Source organism: Bombus flavifrons, chromosome 8, assembly GCF_040668555.2.
Source record: "Bombus flavifrons isolate JBK064 chromosome 8, iyBomFlav1_principal, whole genome shotgun sequence".
Classification (NCBI taxonomy): Eukaryota; Metazoa; Arthropoda; class Insecta; order Hymenoptera; family Apidae; genus Bombus; species Bombus flavifrons.
Window position 1 is genome coordinate 5,467,039 of NC_138449.1, and position 24,348 is coordinate 5,491,386.

The 24,348-nt window shown below is 34.8% G+C and overlaps 1 protein-coding gene across 3 annotated transcripts in view; it reads right to left on the reverse strand.

Annotated features, from left to right (window-relative positions):
* LOC138182494 (uncharacterized) overlaps window positions 1-24,348 on the reverse strand; it is a 57,512-nt gene that overhangs the window by 6,168 nt on the left and 26,996 nt on the right. The window lies entirely within an intron of this gene.

Sequence of the window (24,348 nt, forward strand, 5' to 3'; positions counted from 1 at the left end):
ATTGAAGTAACAGACCCAATTTATTAGAAACTTGATACTTCATAAAATATGAAAGTATATAAAATGTTATATAAGGTGTATAAAATATTATAAGAGGTGTATCGTACGAATAATTATGAATCATAATGTGCCTTGATAATTTCCTGTATATACAAATTCGAAGAAAAACAAAGTGATATTGACTTAATTAACCAAACACTACGATCAAACGCTTCACGCGCCTCATCATCCATTGATATTCAAATTCTCTCAAGCTTCATTTGCACCGTTCAATATACGATTTATGCGGTTCGTATGCCGTTACGGATTCGAGTTTCGCCCCTTGACGTTCGATCCCGACCGTCCATATTTCACCTTCGCGGTTTGTAATCATAATAAACGCTTTACGTTCCCAGAGTTCCTCTCAATTAGAACCGTATAGTGGTATGATCGATATTTCTGACTCGCTATTTCGTGCTGGACACCGTATTTTCACTACGATTCTCGCCTTCGTTGAATTGGTTCACCGTTAAGAGATCGAATATGATAAATCGATTCCGTTCCGAGACAGTACCATGACCACTTTCGTCGTCGGTTCTAATTCATTTTGAAACGGCCACAAACGATCGTACCAGTGATCGTCCTTCCTTGCTTACGCGTTTTCTTTTACCACGACCACAGCTATCAGTCTTCTTAAAACCGCCTATTAAATGTCGACTACCTTGCTAAACAGAAGTTGACTCGCGATCGAGGTTAAGACTGTTTTAATTACGGCCACGACGAATAGCCTGAACGATTAGCAGCGCTCCGCTCGGTCATTTAATTAATTTTCACTGTTTGCCGAAGCCGCGTTTGTCGAGTCGGCTCATCGATCAATCGTTCGAAGAATGCCGTCCATCGTAAAATATAGAGTCGGCTCTCGTAGACAAAAGGGTACTTCAGAGGATAAAACGAGAGGTTATTAATCTTGCAACTTGCTTTTGACGGTCACGGATGCAGTCTTTATTGAGAAAGTGGGCTGGCGTGTTGCTGCATCTACTTTGAGTCAATAGCTTTGTCGTCGGCTCAACACGATGAATTCGAATGGAGTCTTTCGAGTAAGTGAATTGGGATTTTTGAAAAGCTTTCTTGCGATATTTGTACTTGAGTGATTCTTTAAGTGTGAAAGCGTTCTTGAATTTTTCTAGGTTTGAAGAATTACTTTCTTTTCGTTTAATTCGAAGAGAAAAATTCGTGGTATAAATTATGTAGAACGCGTAGAAATTTCATAGAATCTGACTGTTATCATATATTAGATTTATTCTTCCCAAACGAAAGATACAAAGGATGAAGACTAAGGGATGTTTCCCTTAAGTAAGAAACAACTGTTTGGGACGAATTTATCGATCACCTGACCGAGCAGTTTTTTTTATGACTTAGTTACAAAGACACCAAGTTATCCGGATGACAAAAAGGACCACTTATTAATCTCGGCAGAAAGGTTGGGACATGATAGGCTCCGTGTTAAACGATTTCACGTTTGTGGGAAATAACCTATTCGTAAAGCATGGCTCGCTTTTTTACTCTCGGTCTTTTCTTTCCCCTTTAATACCTCATCTTTTTTGTTCTATGACAGCCACAGTTCTTTTCGGTATTTTGGTAGTACGAAAAAAGGTGGACGTAAAATAAATAAATTAGAAATAAGATTTGAAATAAGAAAAATAATTTTTTTGACGTGTGTTTTTGAATATATTTTGCAAGGAACTTAAATAATGAACTTAAATAATAGTATAAAGACATTTTTGCAGTGTTTCGATCACAATTATACTATTATCCAGTAAATTATAATTGCTATTTGATAACACTAGCAGGAAAAGCCGAATCAAAATACTCCATAAAAAGATTAGAAAATATGGTTTTCATAAATACAATTGTTTGCAGTCTTTTCATTGAAAAGAAACATAGATATTTTCCTACATTTACTGATAATAGTAAATTATTTTTAATAGAGACAATTATTTGATGATCGTTTCGAAAATATAGGAAAGATATATTTAATAGAACTAGACAAAACTCTGGTAATCATAGTACTAAAGAATATAATTTATAAATAATTATTCATAAAATAAAACATTTAAAAGAACATTGTATACCATGTATTAGTAATGTACTGCCATAACGTACATAATGTAGTACTGCAATAATGTAGGAAGTGAAAGCAAAAAGGTTCATCCCGAACTTGTAGATTTCAAACAAGATATCCACTGTATAATGCTACCTCTATTATATACCGATTCCCTTTCCTTGATCCCTTGCCACCCTTGTCATCGGTCAGGATCAGGATCCTCTATCGAAAATCCCACTAGTGTCTAGCCCATGGTTTCACCCTTGAATTTCTTTTGAAGCCAGAAAACGAACGAGAGGGAGAGTGAATTGGCGAAAGAGAAGGTCAATGACCCTGCAAGATTCTAAGCTCGCTTTCATAGCAACTGTATCTGAACGGGAAGCTCGGTTACCTCGAAGGAATTTCGGTAAAGTATAAAAAGCATAACCGAAGATCTATACAATGATCATTCGTTCATTACAATAATTACAAAAATGCCATAATTCGGTCTTTTCCCTTAATATCACACGATAAATGTCTTTAAGGATTCATTTCAGCGAATGAGTTTTGGTTCCTTTTCTTTTTTGAAACATCGCGAAAAAACTGGGTCATTTGTGTCAACGTTTACATTTTTGTATTGTTTTAGTCTTTCAAAGAATCTTCCTTAATCTTGTCTCTATTATATTATATGATTTGTTTTTAAATGAAATCTTTAAATAATTTTCCAAGAAGAATAAAAATTTGCTTTGAACAAGTACGAGTGAAATTTTGCGCGAAAAATTTAGGAATATCTTTGTGTGTGTATGTGTGTTCGTGTTAATTTTTTATTTAATTTAAATTTACCATAGATTGGGGTTAGGTTGGATGATACATCGTTTGCTCGATATTATTTAAAATTCACAATCCAGATATTCTCTTAAAAATACTATTTATCTTTTCTTCATTGTCATCGCAAAAGACCTTACAGGTTGCACAAAAACTTTCGCGTGTCGTCGAAATGTGCTTGGTTCTTAAACAACGACGCTCATAAACGGACAGCAAAAAGGGAAAGTAGTGTTCGTTAGTAGTTAGAAGAGCATCGGGAGGATAAAGAATAAAGAGGCGGCAGGGCTCCAAAAAAATAAGTCAGACGATACAAGAGTTAGTTTTACGACAACGACACTAACGTGAAGTGATTTTAATATCAGTTTCCGGGATCATTTGTAAATAATAATAAAGAATCGCTTTCAACTCTCAGTCTAACAACACTCGATACGTAAAATATTTCTGAAATGGTCATAATTATAGTTTCTCAAATACAATCGTTCCTTTTTTCCCAGCCACATTAAATCTTCATACGATATAGTATACTCAACGCTTCCTTCTCGTTGTCAAGATCCTGCTCAGAGTTCAACTTCGTGAGTTTCTCTGTTTGGCACTGGCTGCGCGCGATAAATTTTAAAGTCCTGTTTGAGAACATGTGGACCGGAAAACACTGATTTGTATTCTTCTGGCAAATTTAAATATAACTGATATCAATATGTTCTGTGTGTGGGGCTGATGATTTAGAAACGTGCGACGAATTAGGACAGATGGCTCTTTTGGAAACATCGAATGTGTAGAGTTTGCAAAGTAGCTGGTGTAAGCTTTTATGATGACATGTGCTGGTTTTTATATTTATACACTAATATCGTGCCATTTTCTTTTAATTTTTGTTGTTTGAAAGCCGTAAAAATTTCTGGTTCTATTTTTAAACCTATTCCCACTTGTCACTTTATTTTGGTTTATTAAAAAAGTAACTTTTGCGAAAGATTAATATCATATATTACGTTTTCTCTAAAATTCTTTTAACCATAATCTTAGTTATAACATATGCTTTATTAAATTATATTTTATTATTGTATATAACGTATAATTTTAACATCTTCATATAAATTTTCATTTCTATTCTGAAATTTTTTATATTTTACGAATTTTAAAATAGATATATTCTACATCAAAACTGGTATCTTTCTAGTGTCTACATAAGAGTGTGCGGGTTTTATTAAGTAATTTAGTCATGGAGAGGCTGTGAGCGCACAGTTAAACATTGAGATTAGAAAATAGGATCGTCGATCCTTGCATATCGTACCTACGTTGAAAACAGGTTGACGGTATCGTTTCGTTCCTTCCAACAGCAACCATGCTCCGACAGCCCCGTGAATTCCCGTGGCAAGAATTTGTACCATAACGCCGGTTACTACGACCACCCAACCCCAACCACTCTCCGGGTAGTAATGCTGTCTTATGGTACATCGTGCGATGTATCTACACCGCGCGAAAAACAACCACAATAAGAGCACTGAACGCTTGCCTTGAAGGCATATACGATTTACTTATGGTCATTTAAAAATTTCCACTTTAACTTAATTATTATTAGTGAATGAATATGTAGTGTATACTTATCGCTATAACGTGTCTATAAGATCGTTATGAACATTATAGTATATTTTATAATCACTGAAGACTATTTCAAAGAACATTTCAAATTTTCTTACAGAAAATTACAACTCGATTTATAGAAGTTAACATTCATTGTATTGAATATTTAATCAGCTGCCTAAAATTTACAGTTATTAAAATAAATGGCCAAATTAGATTTTGTTAGTAAATTTGCGAAAATAGAATCTAGAAGTTAATAAAATTTCAGTAAAAAAATATGCACCATAAAAAAGAATGGATGGTCAAATTATTGACAAAAGGACCACGTAAATCGTATCCGCAAGGTCAGACCTAGGATCCTGATTTTCATCTTCTTCGATCTCCTTTGGACCTCTTCGTTCTTGCAGACAAACGACTCCTTCACACTCTCCTGAGAAGGAAAGTTCACCTATTTCACCGGAAGTCGCTACCCCGCTGTCCTCGCGAGCGGGACAAAGTACGACATTCCTTTCGTTGCGGTTTCGATTCTTCATCCCTTGACTATTTTCACCAAGGCACACTGTTCATATTTACTATCTTTTGTTTCTCATTATGGAATACTGTCTCTGTCTATTTACTTATTTTATTTTATTTATTATTTTTATTTTATTTATTAAATTAAAGATTTTCATATCATAAAAAAATAAGATTAAAATTTTAATGTTTAGGTTGAATTTCCAGTGTTAGAGATTTCTATGCTAAAAATATTTTATCGTATTTTGATCTTTTATTGGTATCTATATTTTACAGCTGCCTTCTGTTTCCTTCCTTTATATTCGAAGGTCCACAAAGCATATAACTTTCAAAATAAATTTGCCATTCTTAATACCCGAGGGACAGATGAGAAAGATGATAAAGAAGCAACGGTCGAATATTCGCCATTCAAAGATTACCTTATAAATAAGTTTATTCCGAAAATCATCCTCAGGGAGGATTCATCGTTTCAAAACTAGTTCTAAAACCACATAGAGAGAAATTATGATACAATAGATTTATGTTTAGAATCGGACCTGGAATATTCTATAGTAAACAGGTTTCGAAATATTGTTAATAAAATTCTACAAAAGGCATTGGGTTTCAATTTCATGATAAGCTCGCAGGGTCGAAGTATCGACTATATTAGTAGTAAAAATATGTTGGAAACTTTATTCCGGCCATGGTGGAGATTAAATCCTATACCTTGTGGCAGATGGAAGATAGCCACGCAGATAAAGTTGGTAAACCGAGTGTCCTTTCTATTCTTTTACTCGGAAAGTTCCGCGGGAGAAGTTTTAAACCGAGTCGGAAGTTCCACTTCAGAACAAAACTGAATTCGAGACTAATGCCTCGACTCGAGCAACCTACTATCTTTCTACTTGTTAAATGAAATAGAAGAGAAAAAGTAATATTGTTTCCTTTCGCTCATTTCATTTCTTTCTTTTCTGATAAAGAATGTAAAACATTCGATTACCAATACATCGAAATTAGAAACCTAACGTTATTGAATTGACAAAGAACTTGTAATATCGGAATTGTTAAAAACGAATAAAATTCGAAATATTTAGAAAGATATACTATAGTAATTTCTTTAGGTATAAATTTATTGAAATCGGAAAAAGACAATTATTTCGAATTCTGTTGATAATGAGCAACGAAATAGGGTTGGCATTCCTGAAAGTTACCAGGTGGACATTGATCGAATTGAGTTGATCGCATGGATATTGCATGGATTTTTGTAACTAAAGGATGCAGAAAGTTTAATGTAAGAATGTCTTGTGTTATTAGCTCATTTTATTTGTGTAAAGACAGTTATACTTTATTTCCGTTACCTAACAGTACGTGTAAAGTTTTCGTTGCAATAAACGAATTAGCGAAATAATTAAATCGAGAGTCGACTGATTAAAACCTACGCTTTAAGAGATTCTCTCCTGAACTTATATTTATAAATACTGAACGTGACAAATAAAATGTTCTAAATGATTCAGAATGACTCACATGTGGATGACTGAATATAAGCAATTGTATCTTTGAATCAGAAACTTGAATTAACATATTTCTCTCTTCGTAATACCAAATCATCTTATGTAATCTGTGCGAAAAATGACAAAAGATATCATATATAAAAGAAGAGTATCGACATGATCACGAGATAAACCAAAGACTCATCTAACTCACTCGTTTAAATCTAACATGTGCGTATTCAGGTCACAAGTAGCAGTGTTCTCCGTTGAATTACACTAAAAGCTCGGCAAACAAGAGCAAAGGGGGTGCGTTAACTAAAGAGCTGAATGTGTAGACATATTCCTGGTCCATTGTAATTGAGTCAAGCTGGAGCGGGTAAGAAAATGAAAGTAAAAGTTCGTGAATATACCAGCAACAGAATCTTAATGCGGAGCGCGCGATTTTGAAAGGTAGGCGATCCGTAACAATGCGACGATTCATATAATCTAAAGCGGTTCGGCCCTTCCCTCGTATTTCATGTTCAATACCGGATGATTTTTGGTCAAATTTATTGCAAAGTCGTTACGCTATTTCGGCTCAGTCGAGCGAAGAGGGAGAGAAATATGGTTTAATTGAAATTTGATTTCCCTATTACAATGGAAAGATTTTTTAATGCATTTCATTTAGGAAATTTTTTATTCAATTTTTCCCTTAGTATTATAGGTATCTATAGAAAAAGTGCCTCCTGTGGAAAATTCAATAAAGTTTTGTCCACTACATTATACTTGGATCGCGGTAAAAATTTTCTAAAATAATCAGTTTCCAGCTGAAAGGGGTCAACGATGCTACGTGTTGTTGGATTGAAATAAAAATACCTCAAACAACATGCCATACCAAAAAGTATCACGTAGCATTCTTTTTCTTCTCTTTCTCATCTTTTTCAATTTTCATCTTTCTGGAACTAGCTTTTTCAACAAAAATCATTCCCCCTCTGATTACTTTTAAAATTCATCAAAATATCATAGAAAAAGTAAAAAATTCCTCTTATCGATTCTAATTAAAACACAAAATGAAAAATTTATGAACCGATGATAATAATATTTTCCACGTCTCGGTGTTTCAAACCACCATAAACACTTCAAGCCACGTGCACTGTTTCGTATTTGAAACTACCTATTCCCTCGAGCCAGATCGACTGCACTTTGTTTCTTGCCTGGAGCAAAACCCGACTGACACTTTGTGACAAAAAATCACGGGATTTCAGTAGAAAAGGGACGTAACACGCTAGACGAGGGGCGCGTTGTCGAACGCGGACTGGATTCGGTTAGGTGGTTCACAGAAGAGGACCGTCGCAAGCTGGGCTTGCGTAGGGGAAACCAGTGGGCCAATCCCTTCGTTTTCCTACCTAGCCACGTGCTTTCATGGCCATACAGTTTGCGTTTGGATTCGCGGTGGTCCGCGATAAATCGGGTTCGAATCAAATATCTGCGCTGGTCAAGCTTATCAGTTTTGCATATGGGGAGAACTAAAGGATGAAAAATCGATATTTTAGTTTTAGGCAAGAACGATTAGGTATATTTTCCCAATTGTTTGTCTCTGGTTTTTTGATCAGTTTTGTAGGAGCGAACGAGATTAAATTATTTAATAGACAGCTTCTGAGTTGCAATATTTGGTTTGTCTTGGAACATAGTTACAACAAAAAAGTGTTTTAAAATTAATCTTTGCATAAATTATGTATTATAGAATGGTTATATTGGTCTTATTAATATCATTTTTATATTAATTGATGGACTTATTCTGGGAATGAGAGATAAATCTAAGAGATTAAATAAGGAAAAATATCAAATAGTATTAATTAAAAAAATTGTGTTGGTAAAGTTTAATCATTTAAGAGACATTGCACGAAATCATCTAATAAAACATATGTATTTAAAATCCAGTATCGATTTATTATCCCCACTAGTTATAGGCTCTTGAAAAAAAGGCATAGACTCCTTTTAATTAATGTAGATGATTGAAGTGACACAAAACCGTAATTTTCGGTCAAGAATTGAATTAAACTCAGTGTTCCAATGCATTCAGCCCGTTGAACAAATCGATAAAACGGTTTACCCGATCTGTCGACTAACGATAAATCAATGTCAACAGGAAAAGTCGATCGATCGTTACAAAAGATAGTAACGGAGATAAATTCCAAAAATTTAACTGCCGAAGCGTGTACTATAATAATTGCTGGATTACGAGTTCTAACATAATTTATCGTTATTTAACATATCACTCTTGAATTAACGATACTTCGTATCTCTATCCAATTATTCTACAACAATTTACATATCGTCGCGTGACACGAACGATAGTTAGCTACGAACATTTTGTACGCATAGCTTTCGCGGCAAATTAACAGTAAAGGAGGAAATCAATCATGAGAAAAAGAGAGAGAGAGAGAGAGAGAGAGAAATCTTAATTGAATTTCGATTTCTTTTGACAACTCTGCTAGTTAATTTACCTATATGAAATAAAGGAAACAGAAATCAACAAGAAAACCTGTTTCTCTATTTAACTTCATAAAAATAGTCACTTCCTACAGACTGTCTTATCGACGATATACTTAATTAATTCCGAGTACGAATTTCATCGTACTAATCGAATAGAATATTATACATAAATCATTTGAAGACATTCATTTTTTGATTGGTCGATACACTCGTAATAAATGGTATCTATCGTAAATCGCGTATTGAGTTATATAATTGAGAAGCTTTCTGGAAAAACAGTGTCTCTAATTTTAGTTTTCAATCTTTAAATCTTCATTGTTAAAGGATTTTGTCTTTTTCATATTTACATAATAAACACAAATTTTATAAAATATTTGATTACATATTTGTTTAGAAAATATATTTCTTCTGCCCTTTTTTGAGGAAGTTTCTCGATACGATAGAGTCATGAAATAAAATTGAATTTCAATTTTCGGCCGCAAATCCCTCCAGAAATACAGATGTTAAAGAGAATCACGCCACTGCTGCAATTTATGCAGATGAGGGGTTAGTATCTTTGCAAAGCTTCTCTAAGGTACGACGCGCGAACTGCTTTCAAATCGTCGGCTGAATGCGCAAGTAGACGTCTGAAATAAATCTACCGTACGTCGTAGTCACCGCGAGCGTTCCGGAAGAAAACCTTCTATTTTCTTCAATGTACCGAGCAATGTAGCCAAACCTCACGCGTGAATCCAAGAAACATGACGCTTCTACATATTTCATATAATTACTTCCAAATAATTCAATCACACATAAATTTATGCATGTATTTTTATAATTCAACAAATTTTCCATTTTAAGACTTTTCCACTAAAAATTGGCGGTTATATCTTAATTGATATCTCGATCTGTAAAATTCTTAGATGACGTTCGTAAAATCTGCAAATCAAGCGGTACGTCACAAAGAATAAAGGAAGTTTATCGAAATCTCTGTTTCAATGATTCCAGAAGACGATAAACTTCCAAATCTACTACACGTGCAAACTCTTGGAATATTTAAGTCCTCTGAAAGTGGTTATCATATTAAGTTGGCTTCGGGGAACACGCGAATATCTCATAAAATTTCACAGTCCGTCATGCCGTATACCTGCTGTTCAACTCTATTTTTATCCTGCTCTCCATATTGCAGCTGTCTAATCGTCAAATGTTATAAATTCTGCGTGCGACGTACACCATCTTTACATTAACGCCATGGTTTTTTTACATTCTCTTTGACTACGTTAACGATTAACTACCATGAGCACTGTATGTAGCTACTTTCTCGCCTCTCCTTTTCTTTTTGAACATGTTCCAAAATCAAGATCACTTTGATCACAAGATCAGAGGCACGTCCCAACGACCAGGACAAATAAAGAAGTATTCATAATGTTAAAGGGGAGAACGCTAAACGACGTCGTACCTTATGTGTAATTGCGAGGCAAATGATAAGCTTTACCTTGGATAAGGGGGTACGCGAGTTTTGAAAATTGTAGAAATGATTGGAGTAAGTATATTTCTAAATTTCGTTATGCACTCCTTCGTGATTGAATTGTTGTTTTATTTATGAGATATAGCATTTATCAATAGTAATATCTTGTTTTAATGGTTTTGCAAAGACGACGTAATATATTGAAACCTGGGGTCAATTTTATCGAAGACAAATACATTACTCGTTTACTTAATTAGATTATAGTAAACTAATTTAGTAAACGGAAGTACAAGTTAGTTCGTAAAAATACAATGTCATGTTTACCCAAGATGAAAGGATTAAGTAATTATCAATTATTAAAATGAGATTTCGGAAATAATATAATAGTAAGCATTCTCTGTATAAATTTAGTAAAAAAGTAAAAGTAAAATTTCAGTTTATTCGCGTAGTTATCTTGAAATCTATTTAATCGTCGAGAAATAATAGAAGATATATGCTCAACAAAATCAGTGCTATGTCGCCAAGAACGAAATATATAACGGCAGATACATTGGCACCCAAATTGCCCGAGGTCACCATTCTTCTTAACAAATGGCTCTGGTTAGTGGGCTGCTCTTCTACTTCGTCTAACCAATCTTGTCGAATTCGTCCAACAATGGGTATTAACGGTGATCTACAACCACGAGATTGGCAATTGGAGTACCGGTATGGCGGAAAATTTGCAATATCAAGCTACTGCGTGGTGGCAAGCGGTAGACTTATCTGTTAGTCCGTTTTAAATAATTTTTCTTATGTTCTTTGCTAACATTTATTAGAAGATACTTTGAACAACTTTTGATTCTCTTATTTCGAACTTTCCGTAGACTTTAAAAGTTCAGAATTTAATTGTATATTTGTTTGATGATATCGTTTGTTGTTCTTCAAGAATTCTATTATTAATTCGAGTAATTCTATAAAAATGGAGCAAATTAAATTTTAAGCACGAATATTCGAATTTTTTATTATATAGTGGACAACGGTATAAAATTTGTGATTTTGTTTTTGCTTTTTTGTACAATTGAGAAAGGAAATTCAATCGAGGCAGAGATGGAAAAAAGAGGAAAAACGAAAAACTACGTCGTCAGCCAGTGAAAAGAGTAGGTAGAGATAGAAGGAAAGTAAGAAGTACAATGATTCTTGAGGATAGACGTGAGTCACTCACGTAGATTGCCAGAAGGATCTTATCCTTTGAAGAAATCTCTGGATTTCAATTTTCTAATTTCAAATTTTGGCTGATTTCTATGCAAACTGTCACGGACTTTCAGAATAGTACGCAACTTAATTTATTAAATTAATTGCTTCTACAAACTCAACGTTCACATACATAATGATGCTTTTATAATTTTATGATGAATGTACAAGATGAATTATTTATGTTAATTAAATAAAAGTTAAATATATAAGTAAATATGAAGTAAAAGACAAATGTGGTCCTTGAGAAGGCAAAAAATTAATTAAATAACTAAATAAATTTTAAGAAAGAACACTTAATTAGATAAGTAAAGACCAAGTATTATGATAAATCAGGAAGTCGTCGACGTCGATAGCGGTAAAAGAAAATGTGTCTGATCATTTCACTACCAAGATTCATATTTACAGGGGAAGTCGAAGAATCATGTTCTTAATTTGCTAAGAGATAGCCAAGGGTTTTGCCCGAATATTTGTATTTACCATACATGGGAGAAAGCTTTTTGTCGATGTTTGTTCAACTATTGTATAGCTTTCAGTCTAGCGTGAGGATTTCCTTTGTTCCGGGACTATCGATTTGACTGCAATGCTACTTTGTGCATTAACGCGTGACTTTGCTTTCTGGCATCTTAAGCTAATACTGTAAACACACAAAAATATTCTTCTCGAGACACTAAATTTAACCACCTATATAAAAGAAACCTGCAATTAATCACTAATCAAAAACGATAATTAATAGCCCTGATTTTTTATGATGATTGAATTTTTGCAATTGCAATATTTAAATTTAATGGTTTTTGTTTGTTGTACCTACTTGTACCTTAGAAAGGTAAAAGAATATTTTGACGTGGCCATATGCCATTTACATTTCCATAATTCATTTACATTCATTTACATTTCGTTCACATTTCCATAATTAATAACATGGAAATGTAAAGGTAACTTTAATTAACGAAGGAATGTGTAAAGTATCATACCTGTCATAAATTGTTGAGAAAAAATTGTCGAAAGAAAATAACAGTAAAAGCATGAAACTTAATAAATAATGTGTTGATATAGCTATAACAATTATTTATTGTGGCAGCAGTATATATTATTGCGTCACGTCTTGAAGGTAGTGGCCACTGTCTATATAAGGACCGTGAAATCGTGGTACGAGCTCATTTACTGTTCAAGCTTCGTATCAGACAGATCGTGAAATTAATTAGAGTGACTCTGAGATGTGAATAGGGTCGACATGAGCTATCAACTAGCTGAGGGTGCTGGCTAGTAGATTTTGACTATTCTATTCACACATTTAATGTAAAGTAGAAATTTTTATAATTTGCTCTCATGATCATTTCAAAAAATTATTTTTAATAACCATTATTATGACAGTTAATATAATGACTGGGTATTTTCACAACAATCAAGATACTACTCTCATTCTCCAAAATTTTTGCATATAAAAAACCAAAATTTTGGTATCAAAATCTAATATAATATCCAAGTTGTTTTAGTAACTTTTAATGTTACTATCTATTTTATTTCATTTTTTTTTTTTTGATATACTGTCACTAAAAAAGCAAAATTGTATAAAATATCAGGGATATTGTAATTTTATCTCGTACTGAATCGGTAACAGTGGATACAATACTAAAGTGGAGACACCAGCTGCCAAGTCTGCCTACACAAAAATGTATTGTTAGCTTATACATCATCCACGCCTACATTTGAATACTGAGCTTGCAAGCTTTCAGAGCCGATAAAGAAGATTTCTCATTCTGATCTCTGCTTTTCGACTTATCTAAACCGGATAAACTCGGGGGACAGATATTTTACCGGAAGCTGGCACTTTCCTTCTCCAATACAAGTCAACACTCTTTAAATAATATTCTACTCTGGACTATAATATTACCATATCAATCTCATCTTCTTTTTCATGCATTTGTCATCAGTGATTTAAGATTTCAGTCGTCATTATCAAAATTTCCTCTTCATTTTTTTTATATTTCGCTTTCTTAAATCACTTGAGTAAAAATTTACAAATTTGTATTCCACATTCTGTCTAATTTTCTATTTTTACATCGAAATTTTCATAGAAACTTCTCCCGAGTTCAAGAATACATATATCTTCAAAAAATACTATAGAAACTATCCTCGTTCCACAAAATTCACGCATTAAAGAAGAGACTTGAACTGGAAGTTGGTCGACGTATCCCATCGAATTTCCAACGCACGAACGCTTTTCCACATAGTAAACTAGGATGACTCAAGCTACGGTTTCCATGAGGCAACCAGTTTTCACAGAAGGAAACTTTCCTGATCCGACGATGGAACTCGTTTATCCCATGGAAGGCGGTCGAATCTTTCGCGAAAGCAATGACTCCAGAACAGTTCGTCGCGCTTACGCGCCGCGTTTATACGTGGTGAGTCTGATTGAACGTTAGCGCAGATATATAGGAACGGTTATGATCTCTGTCGGTGGCAGCCAGGAAAAGGATCCTGGCTCCTCTTTTTTACGTCGAATATCTTTCTGTATAGAGGGTTACACCCAGCACTTTTTGCACTCGGCTTCTGTCGGCTCTCGCCAGGGGACGATGCAATGCTTTTGACAGAAGGCGTTGGCGTTATGTACACTTGATGACGAAGTGGTCAAAGGGAGCGTCTGCAAGATACGGGCATCCCCTTCGATTTCGCCAGAAGAAAATGCTCCGTTATATGATATATCGACGAATGGGGGAGGAAAAAATTTTCTGATAATTTTAATGTCATTTATCTGACAATGGGAATCGGAGGGTCGCCCCGTGTTTGGGAATTTATGGAATGCGGATTTTGGAACTGGCTGAATAGTGCTTTTTGCCTATTTGAACCATATAAATGAGATTTTAATTGCTGAAACTCTGATTCTAGTAACTTAATTTTCCTTCTTTTTTCGTTTAAGGAGAATGCGAATTTTATTTTCAACATTTGCTATCTCCTTTTCTCGACATTGAATACTTAATTGATTATTCCGAAAACAGAAAGGTTACTTTCTCTCGTTTTTATAACTCGCACTCATTAAAAGATTAATGAGGCATGATATCAGATATTAAAACAATTTACACGACTTAAATATTGGATACACTTGACAGCTCCATTTGCTGCGATTGTAATAACTTTCACTAAAACAAGTTTATCCAACGGGACTGAAACACTAATTCTAAATTCAAGTTTTGACTACACGTTTACTAATCTGCTAATAATAAATTTCTGGCTTTTAACATCTTTAATATTTTTTACACATGATAAAAAATATATCAAAATGTCTATTTAGAAGAAATCGACTATATATATTATAAGAATAGCCGGCAATTTTAATATACTTGTCAACACGAAGTATCATAAAATAAATCCTTCACGCTGACGATCGCGATAAATGAATCACTGTCAACGGGTATGTTTCCACGTTCCCAACACCGACCTAAAATTGTAAACGCCGTTTAAAACATAGCGACCCAAGCTTCTATAATTACATGCTGCGACATCTTTCATTCATGAGGACACGCATTCGTAATCGTCGAATTTCTACCCAGTTTAACATGTCAGTCTTCGTCAGATCGACCTGCTTCTTTTCACACAATCTACCAGAGATACGTCAACGAAAAACGAGAACTTCACCTTCCAATGTCAGTTATCTCAGAACCTTTATAGATCGCCGCTCGAAACGAAACTCGCGTTCACTTTCGTTGGTACGACTAACGGAACGGTGAAATGTTGTTGAATGGAGACACTTATATCATCTGGACAAGAAATCTGGATCGACTGTATATTATTGTATATAATAATATCATTCTGTAGATATAGATAGAAGCTGCCAGTTTTGTCATTATTCCACATAAGATACATTTGTTTATTATAGTCATTATTTGTTTATTTAATATATGTGTAGTTTGAATATCGTTAAAAATACATGATACATGTAGAAAGAATAATAAAATTTTCTTTATGATTTATCTTTACATTTTCATAGGAACGTTTTGATTAATTTAACAAAATGTCTGCCACTATATTTTTTGGTTTACGAATATGTTTGGCACTTTGAATGGAATTAACCCAGTGAAAAATAGATTTTCTATTCCGAGGTTCGTCAATTGGGGCAATGACGTCGAAGTACTTGTACCTTGAAGATTGTGCCTTCATTCAAGTAATCTTTGTTTGGTTCTTTATGACTTTTTGTATGCACTTCAGGAGTGAAAGGAATATTTTTAACCATTAATTGGCACCATTGGGTTGAACATGACGATATTGGTATAAGTAGACTGTATAACATTACTACATAAAATATAGAACACAGAAGAAAATTAGTCTAATCTAACTCAAGCATTCAAATCTAACGATATCAGTCGAAGATTAAAGAAGCGATTCGGTAAAAGAAATCAAATTGAGAATTCTGAATTTTCTCTCTCTAGTTATTACATTTAATTTAAAGTTTCCAATATAAAAAAGAGTACTGAAACTTCAAACTCTCTTTACTCCAAACATAAATTTTTTTTACTTTACTTAGCTACGAGTATTAGAACAATGTCACGGTTTACTTCCTTTATTCGCAAGTCGCTGTAGGATATCGTGAAAATGAGTGAAAATGATTCAGAATGAACTGGAAGTCGGAGGATATCCGCGAGAGCATTGGTTAATATTCCGACTAATATTTAACAACACGTTGCTTTACTGCTTCGAGGTAAGGGTTCTAAGCGTACGGTCAGGAAATAACTACGATAACCGGAAATAATACAGAAAGCATTGTCGGTAATCTTTGTAATGCGCTCTAATTTATTTAAAGATACGAGCACCTGGGCGCATCGAGAGGGAAACTCTCAGTATTTTACCGAAATGAACTTAACTACGCCCGGGAGGACAGACATAATATACCAACCGTGGAAAACTATATTAAAAATTATTTACGAGCGACCGCGCGCAATATAGTCGGCGAAAGTAAATTGAGCACGACCACTGGAAAAAGTATAACTGTCAAAGAGAATAAGAATTCGGTTTATCACGAGGTTCGACGGTCATTTTTATAGCGTTTAAAAACGGACACGCGAGTCGCGCACAGTGATACACGAGTCCCGAACAACGTCACTGTCTCTTAAGCGTCTTTTTTACGCCGCTTCTCCTGAGCATTTTAGTCCAGTTTTATTCTCGTTCGATGTAAATCAACGTAATTCCTCCGTACGCTGAGAAATAAACTCTGTTTCTGCGTTCCTGAAATCTATACCCGCTCCCTTTTGCCCCAATTGCGAAATTGGGCCAGATAACTGGTGTTTCAAGTGTGTAATATTCTACTTGTGTTTTTGTAGATGATTTCAGAATTGGAACAGACACATAGTAGTTTATTAGTTACATTTCGAATTGAAATGAATATTCGTTATATGATATTTTATTGATATTAGCATAAGAAGAAAAGTCTGCAAACTACAAGTTGTTATTAGTTTCCAACCAAGCAAGTAGTGAAACCATGAATCTTCTAAATTGATAATTGTAGAATTGGTTTAAAAGCTCTTCGTGTTCTTCTAATTAGAACAAACAGTATTTTAGACGTAAATTACAATTTTCGTCACTTATTTCTCTTTATACTTTCTTTAACGTAACTATGCAAACAATGACCATTTCCACAGCGAGAGCTTTATTTTCGACTACTTTAAAACGCATCACGCTTACTTTCCCAATGAAGCACGTTTATTAGGTTAAGAGTACGATCAGAAGTCACGAGATCCAGTTACAATTACCTTAAAATCAATTACACGGTCGCAATTGTTGCAATTGCCATTAGATGAAGAGCCAATTAAAGATCGTTGCTGCTTAACATGCTCGCGTTTGTATGTTTCTTCGTAAAGAGAAGAAAACTAGAGGGAGAGTGCTGGCGATGTAAATTTGACGAAATAACAGGAAAGTTCGCGGGCAAATGTTATGTCTGGAAAAAGAGAAAAAGGGTTTGACGGCAGCCTGTAAGTCGTTCGTCGAAATTTGAAGGATTTACGAATGCGTTTCAGAACTGAGCGCATCTGGACAGGATGCCTCCTATGACATGATGAAACTTCATGTTTCTTTTTACGAGTCTTCCATAGAATTTTATTTCGAGACGTCAGTCGATGATTTCTGGAAAACGTTCTCCGATTGTATTTTTGGATTAATATTAAGATGTCTAAGCACAGGAAGTTTACGTTGAGAAGGTTCCTGCAATTCCTAATTTATCTCGTTTGAATGATAAAGCTGAATTGTGAGGTACAATTGAGCTACTATAGATTCAGTTAACCGAAAATTATTAACAGTAATACCTTCTTTTGTATAACATATTCTTTTTCTTCTGGACAAGTAAAGTTGTACAAGCGATTGTCTCTACTTAAAATTACAAGAACCTACCCAATAGAAGTCACGTTATATACTGATCGTCTTATTCTACTTAAAATCGTAAGAACTATGCAAGAGAAGCCTATAATTTACATCTTGTCATTTGCTTTTCAATTATTATCAGTTAATAAATCATAATGCAAGGAAGCCTAGATCTATTATATGAACATTAAAAAATCATAAAATGTCACTAAATAATTCTTGATATTCAAATTTCATTTTTATATATATTGATTTTTGTTATTATAAAATTTGGAACGTGTATAGCTGACTCACTTTTTAAAGAACAGAAAAGGATATTACTTAAAAAATGAAATTGAAATAAAGCAGAGTTAGCAAAACAGTTCCCCCATCAAACATCAAGCTCTTTCACACAACCCCTCGTATCCAAGCATCTCGAGCATTTTCCTCATTTCAAGACAAATTCAAATAATCGCGACGTCGCGTCGTCTTGCGTTTCAGGCATTTTAAATGTTTCCCCCGACTCGTATAGCGCGCTCTTTCGTGTTCTGTGGCACCAAACGTCAAGTTTCCTCGACGTATCCGTGCTCGTTCCCCAATAAATCTGCTCTCCATCTTTTCCTCAAACGACAATTTTTTCGTCGTTCGTTTGCAGCCTCGATTCTCGTCCTGGTATTTTTGCGCGCCTCGTATCTCTCATTACTTTATGTCGCGCAATTTGCGTTGCGAACAGCGCGCGTGCACCGTTGCTCTGTCACGCGTGTAACGGCTGATGAGCAAAAGACCCGTCCGCGAATTACATCTCGCAAACTTCATTCCAACACGCGTCACACAGCTCCTCCCTCTCGTCGCTGTTCATATTCGCGGATGACAGTAACGTCGTCGTGATACACCGTACATGGAACGTCGTGTTGTGACGTCAGAAATTACATGTGGATAAAATGGGGCAATCGCTCCGACCGTGAAAGTAGCTCGCAACGAAAATAAGTTAGACCGGTCGGGGAACCGAGACTTGTTTGACATTTGGCTCGATCGTAGCCAACTGTTTGCAGAACTGGAGCTAGTACCTTTTGGTTCTTTTGGAGTTCCACGTTGTTCTAAGAACTTGTTTCTAATCTGTTTGATTAAGAAGTATGTGTACTTTCAATCGTGTGAATTATTTGCATTTACAGTATTAGATGCAAAATGTATTATGTATTATCTGTTATTCTTAAATTAGCACGCGAGGAGAAGTTTGTAGTCTATAACTTCTAAGTTATCAATTTACTAATAGTAGCTAGTAAATTATTACGCAAATAAGCCCAATAATACGAAGAATAATATGTCAGATCATTTATTATTATTTTCTTACTGTTAACTGGTTACAGCTTTATAACTTAATTCTTATGTCTTCAAAGTATTCTTTACCTTCTAATAGAAATAATAGCGGAATTTTAGACATATTTTTGTGTACATTAACATTTGACACTTAATAATACCTAATTTAAATTCCAACAAGATACCATTTAAAACTCCGAAATTTAGCTTCAAATAATCGTCAGTTACAATACAAAAGGTTTAATTTACACTCGTATTAATCGCTTTAAACCTAACTGGTTTCTAAGCAAGGTCCAATTGTTTTCTAATCTTCAGTGATTCTATTTTGTAGTTCCCAAGTTTCTCTATCAATTTCACCTTCAGATAAGAAGATGCAATTATTGCAACTGTTTCCCTTGTGAACTTATCTAACAGTTATCTGGCATTTTCTACTTCCCAGCGTAACCTCCGAAAGTAATTTCGCTTTTTCTCTGTCACCAGTGCGACGAAGAAGCAATACCGCGAGACGAATCTTCGTAAGAAACGAAGAAAAATCCGCGAGCAACGCAAGCTGGTAGATTTCACGAGATCCGAGGCATTTCCGTTTGATTGTTAACGTCCGTGGGACGAGCTCCGTCCCATCGTCGTTGATACCAGATCCTCTTAGCTGGGATTCTCTTTTCTCCCGCGAAGGCCACTTTTCTTTATCTACGCCGTTACAATAATCCGCGTCCCCGAACGGAAACCTACCCAGGAGGAATTTGAACTTAGCAGAACTCGCCCCCTAACAGGCGGAAATTTCAAAGAATTCCAACGTGAAGGTATCGCGTAACAGGCTGTATGAAAAATAGCGGATCTACATATTCGCAGTAGGGGGCGATTTCAAGAACACTTTTATCGCGTTCCTTCCATCTTTCCACTTTGCAGGTTTCTCTGTTTGTTCTTCGTGTTTCGCGTTTTATACTTGTGTTGTAAGCGAAGAATTCTATCTGACAGCGCGTGTGTTTCGCGCCTTATTGGAAGAGGGTTCCTGATCAGACGGAGGAACATGTTGTAAGAGACACAGGGGAATTCAAAGGGGGATTTTTAATTTGATAGAATTTTAGAAGGGCTTGGTTTGCGTGTACTGTCATTCTTGTGTGAGTGAAATCATAACTTCGATTGTGATAGGCCAAGGAGTGAATTATTTTTTTGTTCAATTGACTGTGATCAAGTCAGGCGAAACAAAATTCTATTTTATTCTCTTTTTCAACGAATAGTTTCATCTTCCTGAAAATCATTTTATGTATCGTTTTTAAACTGGCAATGCGAATTTTTCTTTCATATATGATTTCAATTTGTGAATTTTTACATATACAAACGTGTGTCTTTCAGCATTCGTCAAAAGTCGAACATTGCATGTATTAGTTGATTGATGTATCTGCGAACAAAGTGCTTATAAAATCAAATTCATAAAAGGAATTATCAATTGTTCCGACTGAAATACTCTTGAAATAAACTTAAAATCTAATTCAGGTCTTATATGCTTTCTATCAATGTTAATATTATTTCTTCCGCGTGTATCACGATAGTATGTAGTTCGAGCGAGGAAAATTAAAAGTTTGCATGAATCTTAAAACAGTATAGTTGCAATGAAATAAATGAGAATGCCAGGCTGGGTCTCGTTCAGGCAAGGGGTCCTCTTAAACGCTGATTGTAAGTTCTTAAAACTCGTTCTGCTCTCGAAGTTTCGCACAAAGTTCCGCCTTAGCTTGTTACTCTGTCTAAAACTTCCCTCTCACAACACACTATCCACGCTTAAGAACACTCATCTCCCCACGCTCACATACTTATACCTGCCAGTCAACCACTTTGACGCACGCACGCATTTCCTCGAATCTAACTTTCTAAATAACGCAATCGCAACTTCGTGCCCGAAAAACTCTCTCGCCACTGTGTTGAGAACAATTCTATAATATTTGTGACTACGAAATAGTAACAAAAGAAATAATTGGGGAATTATCAAACTGTTCTAATTGAAATAATTTAGTAGATCTTAGAACTTTTATAACTAGTTCGCAATATGCATGTATAATGAGCAAAATGTATCAGAAATATGTACGATATAATATATCGAGTATTACTTTAAATGTTCTACTTTCATCTTAAGAAAATATACATTTGCAGGAGCATTAATAATTTATTTAATTTATTTAGAATTATGCTTTGCAACATATTTTTTCGTATAAGTTTAGAAACCTAAGCTTCTAAAAGGGAGAACGTTTGCTGAGCTATTAATTCGTTTATTTTTTTCATCTTAGGGTAAAAAGAAGAGAATCCACAGGAATCAAAGACAAATGAAGTTTCTGTGGATTCAGTAATTAATCGAATTCGTGATCGATGTTTTTCTTGTAATCGTCTGGCCCGCCTAAAGCGAGTGTGGCTATTTACGCGGTCCGTATGTGGTTAATAGTGCAGCTAAGAATGCGACAGCCTCGTTAAAGCCTGTGGCATGCGTTTTAAACGTGCACATGGTTACTCTCTGTTCTTTTTCTAAGAGTGTTCTTGTTAACTGGAATTCATACCAGCAACAATTATAAAGTCAGCACTCGAGATTTCCGTTCTACGCGATTTGATCGATAGCTTTGCGCCGCGAACGCATGTGGGTGGCGATCTGTCTATCTACCGTGAAAGTTTTCGACAGTGACGGTATGATGGAATTATAATGTCGAATTAATTCGGTCATGAATAGGAAACTGTGTAAATTCATCTGATGGATTTCTGACTTAATACTGTAAAAATAATTATTCATTGGAGAATTGTATTTCGAAAGGTTATCAAACGCTTTGTCTTACCTGCACTTCCGTTAAAAAAATTATGCTGATCTATAAATTCCTGTGGTTTTTGCGATTGAAGGCTATAATTTTTTCATAATTATTTAACATGACTTGATTAATTAAATATTTTCCACTATTATTTATAATTTCTCCCTAACGTTCCGATAGTTTGTGAATTTGTTGCTCAAAGAAATCAATTGTTTTTGATGCAAAGCAATGTTCGAAATATTTTCACTGTTTCACGTTGTTATAGAATAAGTAGATCCGATAGTAGTTTCACGGTAAATAAAAAAAGATGGTAAGGGATCGAAGCGAGGTCTGGCGAAGTAGATACTAAAGATCTTTCCATTCAAGGAAGGTTCTTTCTAAAGAATTATTTTTATTATGACATTATCATACTAGTATTATCGTTACGGAGCGGTATCTGATATCAATACAAATGTCTTTAAAAGAGGAAACATAAAATTATACAGGTATTTCTATTTCATTAATATTAATAAAGAGAATAGAAACTATCGAATGACATGTAATACATATGGCAAATGTTAGGATTTAATATTATAAATATTATAAACCAACCTCGTATAACTAGACGCTGTAAACAACAGTTTAGAATTTTCTGCACGTTTCTCCTGAACAGATAAAACCTCGAAATGTTGTTGTCTATTCAATTTCTAATTACCTGGTCCCCATTTTATCTCATGCTACTTAAATATGAAAATCACGTGGCTCAACTATTTTACATAAACGCCAGCAATTTGTCAACCGCTGTCTTCCGTTTTCATAACGAGGTCACGACACCGACGAAAACAGCCAGAAATAGAGAAAATCGAGCGAACGCGTCATAATTCGTACGATCGACCTTTCTGAATTTAATATACCTTACAATAAACATAATTAAAGGAACAGTTTCTCATGGATTTCGAGCAAAGAGCAGTCACTGAGTCAGCTGGAATTCTGCTCTCGATCGTGTGATTTGGAGGGTTCTAGTCGTCTTCGAATAGGAACTAGTCCCACCTGAATAATCGAGTCCCTCACCTGCTCTCAAGTGTGCACGCACTCATGAACAACGCTTTCTCAAACGAGAACAGGATCAACGTTCTATTATGACGTCATTCCTAGACGGTAAGTCTTCGAATCGTTTCACTGACATCGAGCACCCGTGGATGACGTAAAGGCGAGAGAGCAATTCGTCTTTATTGGCCGATTCATGAACCACTATTACAGCTTCGTTAGTGGAATGAGTTCGAAAGAAGCCGTGGATGAAATTTTGAGAAATTACCGTTGTCTGTAGGAATTTTAGAGAAAATGTTGCTTTGAAGAGTTTCTCAAAATTTTCTGGTCTGACTGCTGGTCGATTGTATTGTAATAAATTCCTGAGGGTAAAAGATCAGTCAGTAGCTCAATTAACCGGGTAATAACTAAAATTTCAATTCAGTAAATGGAATTCAAATAAATGTAGTTCTAGTGCGTAGATTTATAGAATTTTGTGTAGTAAATACATTTGTCGAGACCTCTTGATAAAGTTGTGTCTACCTATAAATTTAATTTTATAACACTTGAAATCGGGGATTCTTTATTTAATCTGATCGTAGACAATATCAGTAAAATATCATTAAATTGGGAATCGTTATGGATATTTTATGAAAGGAAAGCGAGCAAAAATATATTGTCTCCACGTTTCATTCGTGTGTTTTATGATAATTGAATAGCCGTCTGCTTTCCAATTCAGTTTAGCTATTACTATTTCGATAAGAGAACGCCTGCTTCCGTTTCGAGAAATAACTGGGCCACGTGTGAGAAACAGTAGAGGGACAACACGCCATCTCCTTAGAATTGCGAATATTTTCTAAGGATTATTAGACCGGCCGGCTCCATCGCGAGCCTGTATAGTTTTTCCCTGTGGTTTCGCCAAGATGTTGCTTATGGTGCGCAAAGTGTATTGAGAAACTTATGTTTGTTGATTCAACTAGAATATATTGAAATACATATCCATATTTGCCTTTCCATGTTACTTCAATTCATTAGAAATTGCTATGCTCATTGAAATCATTTAAAATTTACAATTAATTCTGATCTTTACTCTTACATAAAACAATTAAAAGTAGATTTTTATTTGTAATAGAATAAACTCAATAAACCCCAATATTACATTCATTACTAAGTTCCTAATAAATCGATATCATTAGAATCTTTTCTTATCAAGTCGCAATCGAATCATGTAGAATACTGGTGAGTTTCATATATTTAAATTATTTTTTGTATACTAGGTAATGTGTATGAATAATTGTATGTTATATAAGATAGGAGGTAAAG